General features: G+C 36.7%; 1 non-coding gene across 1 annotated transcript; it reads right to left on the bottom strand.

Annotated features, from left to right (window-relative positions):
- Positions 1-438: 438 nt before the first annotated feature.
- On the bottom strand, positions 439-544 carry LOC121205135 (small nucleolar RNA R71). Its single transcript, XR_005900219.1, has one exon. It is a non-coding gene; the product is annotated as a small nucleolar RNA R71 (small nucleolar RNA).
- Between the last annotated feature and the right edge of the window lie 13,295 nt (positions 545-13,839).

The following is a 13,839-nucleotide window of genomic DNA, read 5'->3' on the forward strand; positions in this document are numbered from 1 at the left end:
CGAAGAGATGGCTGAAAACCAAGGCAATCAGCTACCTCCTGCAATTGCGATTAATCAAAATCCTGCTCCACGCACTATGTATGACTATGCTAAACCTTCTTTAATAGGAACTGAGTCAAGTATAGTTAGACCTGCTATTGCTGCGAATAATTTCTAACTGAAACCTAACACAATTCAGATGATACAGCAGTTTGTTCAGTTTGATGGTTTGCAGGATGAGGATCCCAACACTCACTTGGCGAATTTCTTGGAGTTTTGTGACACTTTCAAAATTAATGGCATTTCTGATGATGCCATTCGCCTTCGGTTATTCCCTTTTTTCACTGAGAAACAAAGATAAATTGTGGTTGAACTCGTTACCACGAGGGCCTATCACTACTTGGGAACAAATGACCGAAATTTTTTTACTAAAATATTTTCCACCGGCTAAAACAGCTAAGTTACATAATGATATCTCTTCTTTTGTACAGATGGACTTAGAAACACTTTACGATGCATAGGAGAGATATAAGGATCTATTGTGAAGGTGCCCTCACCATGGGTTACCTCTATGGCTGCAAGTTCAAACGTTCTACAATGGCGTGAATCCCTCAACAAGACAGATGATTGACGCAGCTGCTGGAGGAACCATCAACAACAAAACACCTGAAAAGGCTTATGAATTTATTGAAGAAATGTCATTGAATAACTATCAGTGGCAAGTCATGAGGACTAAGCCAACAAAAACAACAGGCGTTTATAACGTCAACTCAGTTACTATGCTGTCAAATCAGGAAGAACTTCTCAATAAAAAGATTGATGGTTTAATTGGTTCTACGCAGGTACATCCAGTAATGAGGTGTGACTCAAGTGGAGGAGGTGTGCATACAGAATATCAATCCTTCAATCCTACAACTGAAGAGGAACAAGTAAACTATATGGGTAACAATAACTTTAGATCTCAAAATAACTCATACAGTAATACTTATAATGCAGATTGGAGGAACCACCCAAATTTCTCCTGGGGTGGTTAAGGGAATCAAAAGCCAAAAAATCCTCAGGGTTTTCAACAGCCACCTTATCAACAAGAGAAGAAACCGAACCTTGAGGAGATGCTCTCAAAATTCATATCAATGTCAAAAACTCGTTTCCAAAATACCGAGACAGCACTTAAAAATCAACAAGCATCGATCTAAGGACTCGAAATTCAGATAGGCCAACTATCCAAACTAATCTCAGAATGACCACAAGGTAGCTTACCAAGTAATACTGAACCTAACCCAGGGGAACACCTCAACGTAATTAGTACTCAAGATAAGGAAGGATTCATTGCGCCTGATCCAGAATTGATGCATGAAACTGTGGTGAGCAAAGGTAAAAGTGAGGTAAGTCATAACAAAACGGTGAATAAAGAATATAAACCTCGTGTCCCATACCCTAACGCGACAAGGAAAGACCACTCAGACGAACAATTCGGTAAATTCCTTAAACTTTTGAAAAAATTACATATTAACTTACTGTTTATTGAAGCTCTGTCCCAGATGCCGAATGCAATGAAATTTTTAAAAGAGCTTTTAGTAAATAAGCGGAAGTTGGACGAAGCGTCGCATGTGGAGCTAAACGCAGTCTGCTCAGCTATTCTACAGAATAAGCTACCCCACAAATTGAAAGATACAGGGATTTTTACAATTCCTTGCTTAATTGGTAGTTTAGATATAAATCATGCATTAGCTGATTTAGGGGCTGGTATTAACGTCATGCCTTACAAAATGTTTAAGCAACTAGGTCTTGGGAAACCTAAAAAAACTAGGATGAGCATTCAATTGGCAGATAAAACTATAAGATTTCCTAGGGGTATTATTGAAGATGTACTAGTGAAAGTAGATAAGTTCATATTTCCTGTTGATTTCGTTGTTCTAGACATAGAGGAGGATAATAACACCCCTTTGATTTTAGGGAGGCCCTTTTTAGCAACTGCTAAAATAATTATTGATGTTGGCACAGGTGAGCTTACACTTCGTGTGGGCGACGAAACGATCACCCTTCAAGCTCGTAATTCTGGCATCACATCGAACATTGAATTTAATGGTCCACACCATTTTACTAAACCTAACAATATGGTGCAACCTACTTTGCAAAAATGAGTCTGAAGGAAGCACACGAGTATTCTCAAGCAATAGTAGAGGACCTATTCATGAAGATCGAAGACTACAAATCGAGGAACTCGATGAATGGCGGATGCAAAAACCAAGAACACTCGACAAATCGAAACTACGCCAAAACGAGCCCAATACCTCTCCGAATCAACTTAAGGTTGGTGATAAGGTCTTATTAAATGCCGTAGATCCCCACATTGTCACTACCATACTGAATGAGGAAATCCCTCTTACGATACTCAGTATTTTTCCATTCGGTACGGTAGAGGTGAGTCATCCCAAGTTCGGCACTTTTAAGGTAAACAACACCCGATTAAAACCTTATTTTGTCAAGACTGAGAATAGGAATGAGGAGTACGAACTCCTTGAACCACCATGACCATTCAACGGAGAGGTAAGTCCAGCTTAGACTATAAATAAGCGTTTCTCGAGAGGCAACCCGAGCACTAACATTATTAATTTCTTTAAGTTTTGGTATTTAACTCCTAACCTACTAATAGACATCTTGAATACAGGTGTTTCCACAGAGACACGGCCAATCACACGGGCGTGCTTAAGGCCGTGTGAAAATAGGGCAAAAGATTTCCCCAACATGGGCTACGATAAAAGGCCACGGCCGTGCGACTTGGCCATGGTCGAGCCTGCCAAAGTAACACGGGCGTGCGACACGCCACGTGGAGGAACCGTTGACAAACCTGTTAAAACAGCACGGACGTGTGACACGCCCGTAGTCAAACCTGTCAAATTAACACGGGCGTGGGGCTTGCATACAAGAGCGTGGGAAAAGCAAACGAAGCTAGACACGGTTGTGCAACACGGCTGTGTGAACCAACATGTCCGAGGCACACGGACGCGTGTTGAATTTCAGACGCACCAAAATAGGAAAAATACGAAACACATGGGCTAAAATTGGGGCACACGAGTGTGTCCCATGGTCGTGTGTCCCAAAATCTATAAATAGGCTACATTATGCATTGTCTTCCCCACTCAAAAACCCTAACCCTAGCTGCTGCAATTCTACACGGCCTCCCTACCACACCCGTACGCCGCTTCTCACTCCATTTTGGACACCCAATCTCTCTCCCTTAGCGTTTGTTCACTCTTTTCACCTCTGTTCTACTTATTTTTAATGCTTATTCTTAAAATAATTGTTATTTTTATCATAATATGTTCATTTTGTTCATTATTTCCTACATTATTAGATTATTTATCATGCATTTTATGTTAATGTGGGTTGTTAGGAAAGCTTCATTCTTTTGTCATTCACATGCCATTATTATTCCCATCCCCATGCCCTTACAATGTCACGAAATTATGCTATCAAAAAGAATTTTGTTGGTTGAGTTTGGTTCATATTTTGGCTGAAAATAGCAGTTTAAATTCATGGCTTTCAAAATTCATGTATTTACTATTATTCTTCTTTACAAATTATAGGTATACGATGTTATCTTCACGAGGAAAGAAATCTGCTGTCCCCGCTTCAAAGAAGAGGAAGGGAGCGTCATCGTCCGCGGGTCCAACTGAGGAAATTTGTCACCCTCTCCTGCAGTTTTCCCGAGGGTCCAAAGAAGAGCTTTTCCAAATACTTCGGGCCCGACCCTTAATTGCAGGCCACTGCATCGACTGGGCTACCGTACAACAAGTCCAAATGGCTGACGCGATTCGGGCTCTTCTAACCATCGACCCTTGGGAGCTGTTCTTCGGGATTATCGAGCTGACATACCTTTAGTTCACAATGGAACCATGCTCAACGTTCCATCTCCAGACCGTAATGACAAGGTACGATGATCCCGGTATGATCCAGTTTCGCCTAGGTGGATTAATCTGCCAGCTAAGCGTCCCAGAGTTTGGTGCTGCACTAGGCTTATACACAGAGGAGTTTAGGGAGGAGAATGAACTACATGCTCTTAGTCACCACATACATGTCTCTCCCTCGAAATGTTGGCACACGCTGGCCCCTAGCACGGCCTCCTACAATCCTAGCCGCTCCAAAGCATCAGTTCTCCCACCATCCCTGAGGTATTTACACGCTATTTTAGCTCACACGATTACAGAGAGGCGAGAGAGCACTAGCGTCATCAACACCCACGACGTCTACTTCTTATGGTGCTTGTCGCAAGGGCACGTCATCGACCTTGCTTATTTCATCGCCCTTGCAATTCAACACCAGATGGAGTGGCATCGAAAGGGGGTCATCTCCATTGGCCCTTACGTGACTTGGCTGGCGCGACACTTTGGGCTCCTCAGTACTGCGGCCCAAGAATCATCCCTCACCCTCATCAGCCTGATGTCTCCACAAGGCATCTCAAGCATGCTTAGCATAAGGATGATCAAGAGGCACCGAGGAACCTACCCTCCCCAGTATCATCTCACCCAATCTACCGAGTAGGAGGCCTACAAGGACATTCCTAATGATGTCCCCCCACAACACGAGGACCCACCGACTCAGCCACCACCACCCTCTCGTCCAGTTCATACGGAGGCCTCATATACTGACATCTCTAAGTGCCTCACCCAATTCAAGCATCAGTATTTTCAATAATTTGACAACATTGATGCTACTCTACAGCAAATTTGTCAGCACCTCCACATCTCATCGCTAGTCCCACCTCGCGAACCATCCAGCAATGAAGATGTTTAGAAATGTTTATTTATTATTTTATGTTTTTAATTTTTATTGAAACTATTCTTTATTTTTATTAGATTTTAGAAATTTTATTTTTAATTATCAATTTCGATTTTTCTTTTTGAGTAATTATTTTTCCTAATATCCCCTAAAATGTTCCTAATTTTATCACAGTTATATAGAGCTCTTAAGCTCATCATCAAATAGGAACTAAAACTCCACCGGGAAAGGTTCTCCACGACTGCCATGTCCTGCTCGACCACGACCATAGCTACCACTAGATATAATATTCTTTTGGTGCAGGACTTATGGCCTAATGAACCTCTACGACCGCCAGAGTATCCTCCTCCACTCTTGAACCGATCACTCTCTAAAACTCTAGTTCGAGGAATTCATCATACAGGAAGTTTCACTTCCCTCCCTATTTTATTTTTATACTCTAATATCTATCTTTGTACATTGAGGGCAATGTACATCTTAAGTGTGGGGGGGCATTCATTCATTATCAGAAAAATCTCTGAATAATCACCTTGTTCTCTTGAAAAACTCTCATATCATAATTAGGATAAATTTTAATTGATTTATGATTTTTATTGATATTTATTGAATTAAAACATAGGCATTTATGCATTGATTGTTTAAACTTTAAGACATTAGAGAATCAAGCATGATAAGTTGATTTTTAAGAATTTAAAATTATAGGTTGTTTCCCCAAGCCTAGGTATTACTTTGAATTGGAATTCACGAGTCTAAACATCAAAAAGCCATAATTTTTGTGAGATTTTTGAGCCTTTTGAGCATCTATTAATCCTTTCATGCTCACTTTTATTATTGCTTTGAGTGTGTCAGTATTGAACTGCTATTCTAGAACTTGCTTGATTATGCATGTCGAGACCACACCATTTGATTTAATATGTCAAAATGATGAAGGCACTTAGAATTAACCCACTCATGCCATGAAAAGCCTACCTCCACGATTAACCCTTAGTAAACCCCTTTGAGCCTAACAAGCCATTCTCTGTATCAACCTCAATATTAACCCTTAACCCATTATTGTTGAAATCCCCTAAATTAATTTGATTCCTATTTTTGTCGAGATTTGAGTTAAAAAAAATTGCTTAGCTATGTCTTGTTAGTAATAAGTTAGTCTATGATTATTTAACTTGTTCTTAAAAAAAACACTATGTATACATATCTGTAATTTCATATTTTGAGAAAAAGCTCTGTTGTATGCAAATGAAGACTAACTCTTTTTCTAGTTAGGCAATTTTTCAATTCAATCTCGATTCCAACCCTTTTTCTTTCAGCTTGTGACCACACCCCCTAACCAAGCCTCATTACAACCCTCTAAAGACCTTTTGATTGATGTATCATCTTAAATTATAGTGGTGGAGATTTAATTTTCATGCAAGTCTATGGTAATGACTTTTCATTATTGACTATTGAGTGCTTCATTTATTGTCCTTAAACACCTTGAGTGATTTGAGTGAATCTTTAGTGAGGATGTGAAACTCTGTAATATTCTGAATCAAAGGTAATTACTTAGATGCAGAGAGACACCTATGTTTGCACGATTAAATACTCAACTTGGAATGTTTGAAACTTTTATGTTCTTTTAGTTGGATTTTCAATGTATGATTACCTATCGATTATTTTGAGATATTATCGATAAGAATTATAAGTTAAGGAGAATTTATTTTGATTATGAGTTGAGGATTTTGCTTGAGGACAAGTAAATGCTTAAGTGTGGGGGTATTTGATAAACTGTAAATTATACATATTTTTCCCCCATGTTTAATGCATTTTATGGATGATTTCTCATTAGAATTGGTGAATTCGATGCTCCTAATGCTTTAATTTCATGTTTTATACTTAGGAGAGCATAGGAGAGCGAAAGGAATGAGAAACGGGCTAAAAATAGAGAAAATGGGCCAAAGTACGAACTTAACATGGCTTGGGCTTCCTCACACGGACAGACTACACAGCCATGTCAATCTAGAAAAATCGAAGCACGACTCACACAGGTATAGAACATGCCTGTGCCATTCTAACAGGCTCGAACACGGCCTGAAGTAATTGCACACGGGTGTGTCCCTGCTGAGCCCAAGTTAAGTCCAATTCAGAAAATGCCACTTTTGAGGGCTTCTAGTTATTCCAAAGCCTATAAATACACCCTAGAAGAGAAGAAAAAGGAGATGAAGAAGGGAGAGTAAGTAATTACTCCAAGGAAGCCGATTGATCCATCTTAGAAGCCGGATTCATCATCAAGATTGAAGATCTCTCCTTAATTTCCCTTCAGGAGTTTTGGGTTTTCTTTATGTTTTATATTCTTTATTCTTTTGAGATGTTTTCTTATTTAGTTATGAACTAAATCCCCTAAATACCTAAGGGGAATGAAACCTAAGACGAATCTTGTTATTATTTTCTAAATCGTATGATAAATATTTAACTTGTTCTTAATTATGTGTTCTTAATTCTTGTTTTGATATCCCAGGATACTGATTCAAGATAAGCTCTTATTCAGAGGAGGAATAGACCCTGTCTAAGAGTACATTTCTCATAATTAAGTGGAGTTGATTGCGCGCCTAGAAATAGGGTGACAAGATTTTTTCGGATTAGGGTGAAACCTAATAAGGGGATCCATAGATCGAGTTAATGTAACCCTAGAGTGTTAATTAGAGAAAAGTCTCGATTATTCAATCTAGGGATTAGACGTTATTAGTCTTGAATTGGGATAATAACATAACTTAGGGATCTCTACGGAACAAGTTGAATGAATAAATCGTCTGATTCGGAGCCAAAATAACAAGTAAAGTCTAGGTGGATTTTTCCTTAGGTATTGTCTTCATTTAATCGATTTTCCCAAAACCAATTCCCCAATTCTTTTCTCTGTGCGTTCTTAGTTTAGATAATTAGTTAATTAAAACAAAACCCCATTATTCTTAGGCTAGATAATAAAATGACAGTCATTACTAGTACTTTTATTTCCTTTGGGTTCGACAATCCGGTCTTGCTAAAACTATACTACTGTTCGATAGGTACACTTTCCTACATCGCGATAATAGTTAGTTCAAGAACTAGTAATTATAAATATTTAAAACCTATCACGAAACCTCGCGATCAATATTCTGTATGTTTAACTGCTATAGGAAATATTTTTACAGTTACTGCCGTACTGATAAAATCCTTGATTTATGGGAGTGCTTTCTAATCACGATGTATAGACGGAAGTATTGGTAGCCCAACTAGTATATAATATGTATTGCTCTATGTCTCTCTAGCATTCTATTATATTACATCTAATGGGACTTTATGAAATAATACGCATGATGATATAAATCTGTTTCTCCTAATTGATGCTCTATTCAATATACATATAGGGGAATGTATATTATGTATATTATCCTTATTGCATTTAATCCCAGTGGGTTGGATTGATGTATTCTTCTAGACTTCTTTTCTCTGAATAATTATCAAGATCCTTCATATTTTTCTTATGAGCATTTTTCTGGGTCTTTCATTATGATGTGGTATCTTGGATTTCTGTACCTTGGATATCTTTATCTTGGATTCCTCTGTCTTGGATTTCTTTATTATAGTTTTTTTGTTATCTTCATCTCGTAAATTACTAATGATCACTTGTATCCAAGGTATGTTCTTCAACTTATGATGACTATGTCGATTATGAACGTGCTTCTGGCTTGATTATAGTAACGTGATGACCCCTGTATCTAGATTTCTCTAAATCTTTGTATAAAGAACTGATATCAATAAAGGCATAAATGATGAAATTGCAGTTTTAGTTTGTATGGTAGATTCCTTTCCTCGAGTAAGTTAATCAAATTTAATGCATTCAATTGAGGCATTTTTGTTATCTTGAGCTAATGCAATTGAAATGGACTTTGGCTAGTATGATAAGTGAGCTTCGAATAGTTTCATGTCAAACCATCCTATCAACTGAAAAAGAGGATCTCTTAAAATGTCATTTATTGATGATTAATACCGACTCAGTGGTTCAAGTGGTATTGATTATATTTTAAAGATTAAATAAGGTATTAGTGTCTGGGAACAAGATTTTACCTCTCTCTGGGTAAAAGATAGATAGTCTGAATGAAAAGTGTATATATCTTAGAAGACCTTGTTAGATTTAAAGTTGTTCTGAATGATAAAGTTTTCATCTTGTGAAAGTTGAATGGTCTATTACATGTCATTAAAGCTTTGAATGAACGAGAATGTTATTGACCAAAGTCTTTGAATCGATGGGGTATACGCTGAACAAAAAACTTCTTGAATTTCAATAATGTGTTATTGAATAAATTGTGATGTGTTCTAAGTCAATAAAGCAATGGGATGGATAATGCATCTACTGTTATAAAGGGAATTGAGTGTGAAATTGTGCAAATTACTTAAGTCGGTTATTGCTTAATCCCTGAGAAGGGAAAAATATGGTTACAAGTACTTGAAATAAAAAAATTTAAAAAAAAATTCTCGGCTTATGCAAAAAGTTTGCAAGAAAAATCATAGGAGTAATACATTGATGATCGAGTTTAGAACTCGACATTTCTGATCTTTGTAATTGAATACATGAAAGGTTATCAGGACTACTGTTTAACATCGGGTGATATCAGAACGATCTTCATCAGTAGTGATATTAGAATGGAAATGAGAACGAGCTGATTATAGATTTCTTGTCAGGATTATTCTTATATTTGAAAGATAAAAATGATATATGGATTTTTGGTTGACATATGATGAATCTCGCAAATTGTTTTGGTAAATGTTAAATTTGCTAAACGGGTTAATGGAGTTATGTATTTATGAGATTATCAGATTTCTCGGAAAGCTAGTCCTGGTTAATTGGATTGAGATCTGGACTTTTATACATCATGAGTTATTGGGAAAGCTAAATAAGACCCCGGATTTTAATGAAGACTAAAGTAAAAGTTCTTTAGCACTAATTCTGAGATAGTAAAGATTATGAGGAACTAAACCACTCTTCTGGTAAGATTTTCGGGGACGAAAATACTTAAAGGGGGGAGAAATATAACATCCCGAATTAGGGCCTAGTAGGAACAGTGGTTTCGAGACCATAAATTTGAAGTATAAATAATTATTTTATGATTATTATAAGGTCTATGATATGTTTACATGCTTGTGTGAAATTTTCATGAAGAAATTTTATGTCTAAGGTGCTCGATTAGACTTTAAGGTCTAAATTGAATAAATTGAAAAATATGGGTTCTAGAAGTTTTTAGTATGAAATTGAATTGGATTTTTCATTAGAGGGCCTTAAATAGAAATTTGACCGAGTTCTAAAATTTTGGACAAAAATGGGCTTGGATGGATAAAATTTTAAAGAAAGGCTAAAAGGGCATTTTGGTCATTTGGTCGTTAAATGGACTAAAAGACAAAACAAAAGCCAAATTTACTGTCCATCTTTTACCTATGGTCGAATATTGCATGGGAGAAGACATGGTTAGGGTTTTCAAGCTTCCAAGCTCAATAGTAAGTGCATTCCAGCCCCGTTTTTTATGTTCTTTACATTTTTGAAATCCCGGTAACATGCTCTACTCATTTCTACCATTAATTTGAGGTAGGGTTTATGTTTAAAAATTTACCCATGAATGATATGCATGTATTTTGATGTTTAATGGTAGAATATGAAGGCTCGGTGTGTAATAAACGACTTTTGTTAAGTGATTTTTGGTAAAAATGCTTAAAAAGTAATAAATCGTAAAAGTTATAAATCAGTCATAAAAGAGTGATTTAGTAGAAATTGGAGGCTACCATAGCTATGAAAATGATTTGGCTAGGCTTGAAATACAAGGAAATTGAATAAAAATCATTTTACGAGCATTGGGGCAAAAGAGCAAATATATGAAAGTTTAGGGGTCAAAATGTAATTTGTAAAAATTAGATTTTTGGACCCTTAGGAATAATGTGACTAATTAGTAGGCTAAATGTGATATTATAGATCAAGGAAAACAAGATTCGGGCCAAGAACGAGGTTGAACAAGGTTAAGCACAAACTCGAAATAAATAGTTGTGCTCGAAACCAAGGTAAGTTCATATGTCAATGATAATGCAACAATATTATTGTTCGTACTTGAACTTAAATTGATGTGTGAGCATAGTGTGATGGATATTTATTTAGTTGATATAAAAATTATATATTGTAACAAATGCCTAAATATAATTGTATGCAATACCATGTTTATTCATGGAGTAATGTCTAAATAAACATGGAAATGTGTTGAATTGGATGTACATTGCATGATCAACTATGCATAATGAGATACTTGATGAAAAGAGAAAAATCTCGGTTGAATAAAAAGGGAAATCCGATGGGTAAACCATGGCTTACATGACTTGAGATCCTGCATGTATTGCAGAAAAAGGATTTAGCCTGGACGGGTAATCCGTTGATCTCAAATATAGAAAGGATCTAGCCCGGACGGGTGTTCCTTAAGTGGTCGAGCCTTCCAAAGAATATGTGTGCATTGTGGATTTAGCCTGGACTGGTAATCCCGCCATAAGATGTGAGGTTCCGGGAGTGCATACTCGAGATGATCACTTGTATTACTTGACGGTAAATAGATTATCCATCGATTTTTCTGAGAAATTCAACGGGTATTATAATGAATAATGCGATGAAAGTCCCGAGATGGGTGCGATAATAAAGGTAAAGTGAATTGATATGCTACAGATATGTACAGGTACGTACATTTGCCTTATTGAAATGTGATAAATGATGAGTAGGCAAATTCATGCATATGTATGTGTATACATGATAAACAAGTAAAAAGGTTTGAAAGATGAACCATCCTTATGCTTATGATTATGAATTTTGTTGTAATATCATGTTAAATTACATTGTGCAAGGAGATATGGGTTTCATTAAATATGATTCCATGATCAATGAGCTTATGATAGTTACTACGAATTTGCACTGAAACAGTTTTGGGCAGAGCAATAGTCTGAATTTGAAAATCCACCAAAACTAGTGGAACTTTTGTTAGAGACTAAATAAAATATGAAATTAAAGTTCATTTGGTCTAGTTTCAAATAAAGGAAATGGTGCTAGTAAAGGAATCTCATATGATGAGATATTTGAATTCTTGTGAGAAAGTGTCAGAATGAGTTCAGAATCCCCTATTTTAAATTTGAAAAATCACTAGAAATTGTACAAAAATAATTATGAGTTAGGAATCATATGAATAAAATCCTTAATGATTTTACTTTCAGGAGAAAGAGACAGGAACATTATCCAAGTCTTGTACTATGAGATAAATAAATTTTAGTGAAGAAAGGTCGAAGTTGTCAAATAGCGAAACAGGGGATTTGAATAATAAACTGTACTTATTGGTTTGACCAAAAATTCTAGAAATTTTATTGTAAGAAGATAAATGAGTCTTGTTTCAGGAAAAATTAATGGATATTAATTTGGAATTCTGTAACTATAGATATAAATAAATTAATAACTACTGCTCGAGAAAACAGCTTAACCAGAATATGAATAAAAGTGTCATTATGGTTGATTGCCTAAGGAAACTAGTTGTTAAATTGCTTATTATTTTCATATGGACTTACTAAGCTTTAAGCTTACTCCCTCCTCTCCATTTCCTTAGTGTTCTCAGGTTGGCTCGGGGTTGGAGATCATTGGAGGCAGCATCACACTATCAAGCTATCAACTCCAGAGTATTGTCACACGTGTATTAAACACTTTCAACTGAGTGGCATGTATAAGGACTAGTTTTTACATTATGTAACACCCCTTACCCATACCCGAGACTGAGGGCAAGTACGAGACGTTACTGGACATATATACCAGCATAAACGGAAAAAACGGGTTATAAAATTTAGTTTCAACTCAAAACAAATCCACTAACATTGTAGTGTCCCAATTTTTGGCCTACGAGGCCCTAAACAAATATTGAGAAAGGTTCGGGACCAAAATAAAGATCTAAGGAAAACTTATAGTTCAACAGCTCACACGCCCGTGTTGAGATCATACACACGTCCGTGTACATTGGGACACGCCCGTGTGGTCACCCCATGTCCAAAACTTGAGCATTCTGTTAGATTCACACAGCCAAGACACATGCCCGTGTGTCTAGCCCGTGTTTGACACTAACTTAAAATTTTAGGTGTAGGGGACACACGGTCATACCAAATGCCCAAGGGAAATCCGTGTGTCACACACGGCTTGGACACACACTCGTGTGTCTACCCATGTGGACCTTATTAGGCTTCTTTTTAAGCCTTTGGTCACCCTCAATTGCCCACTCTCATCTATAGTTTCTACTGATATCTAACATGCCCTAATTGCACTCAAGTTCTATCATAATTGTCAATTGCATGTAAACCTCATATCATTATTTTTGCACATGCTAGGTTACCCTTTTTGTGTTAAAGATTATAGTCTCATTAATCACAATATCGTATTTGACTCGTCTTTTAACTCATTGCCAACTGTGATCCTCCCAATTCCAAATGAATTGGTCACATTTATCGTATCCATTCATAATATACCATGTAATCATTTCAACAAGTAAAAATTGCATGATTAGTAGGATACCAACCTACACCAATACAGGCCATATATCAAGGCCATACACAAAATTAATAGACATAACATTCAAGCCTTTACATTGCTAGCCAAATTACATATATGACAAAATGACCCAAAAATACCTATACATGCCATTTAAGAAAATAAAGTATCTATGTACCAAAGCTGGACTAGTTGATAGTGTGTTGACTCTCCAACTGTCTTCCAACCTTTATGAGTTCTCGAGCTCTGAAAGATAAGGAAAAGAGAGGGGTAAGCAATTTCAAGCTTAGTAAGCTCGGATAACTAGAAAGTAAACTTACCGATAATTAACATACAACCTTGATAAGCAATAAAATCGACTAGAATGAAATGGTTTCCCTAGCACTTGCATTCAATGCACAAGTTAGTCACAATCATAATACATCATGTAATTTATCATTAGATGAGCTCACCATTCACGATTTCATCTTTATATTCCATATTAATCCCGTTGAGTTTCTAGGCAATCTGGATGGACTATCCCT

The sequence above is a fragment of the Gossypium hirsutum genome, chromosome A08 (assembly GCF_007990345.1).
Source record: "Gossypium hirsutum isolate 1008001.06 chromosome A08, Gossypium_hirsutum_v2.1, whole genome shotgun sequence".
Lineage (NCBI taxonomy): Eukaryota > Viridiplantae > Streptophyta > Magnoliopsida > Malvales > Malvaceae > Gossypium > Gossypium hirsutum.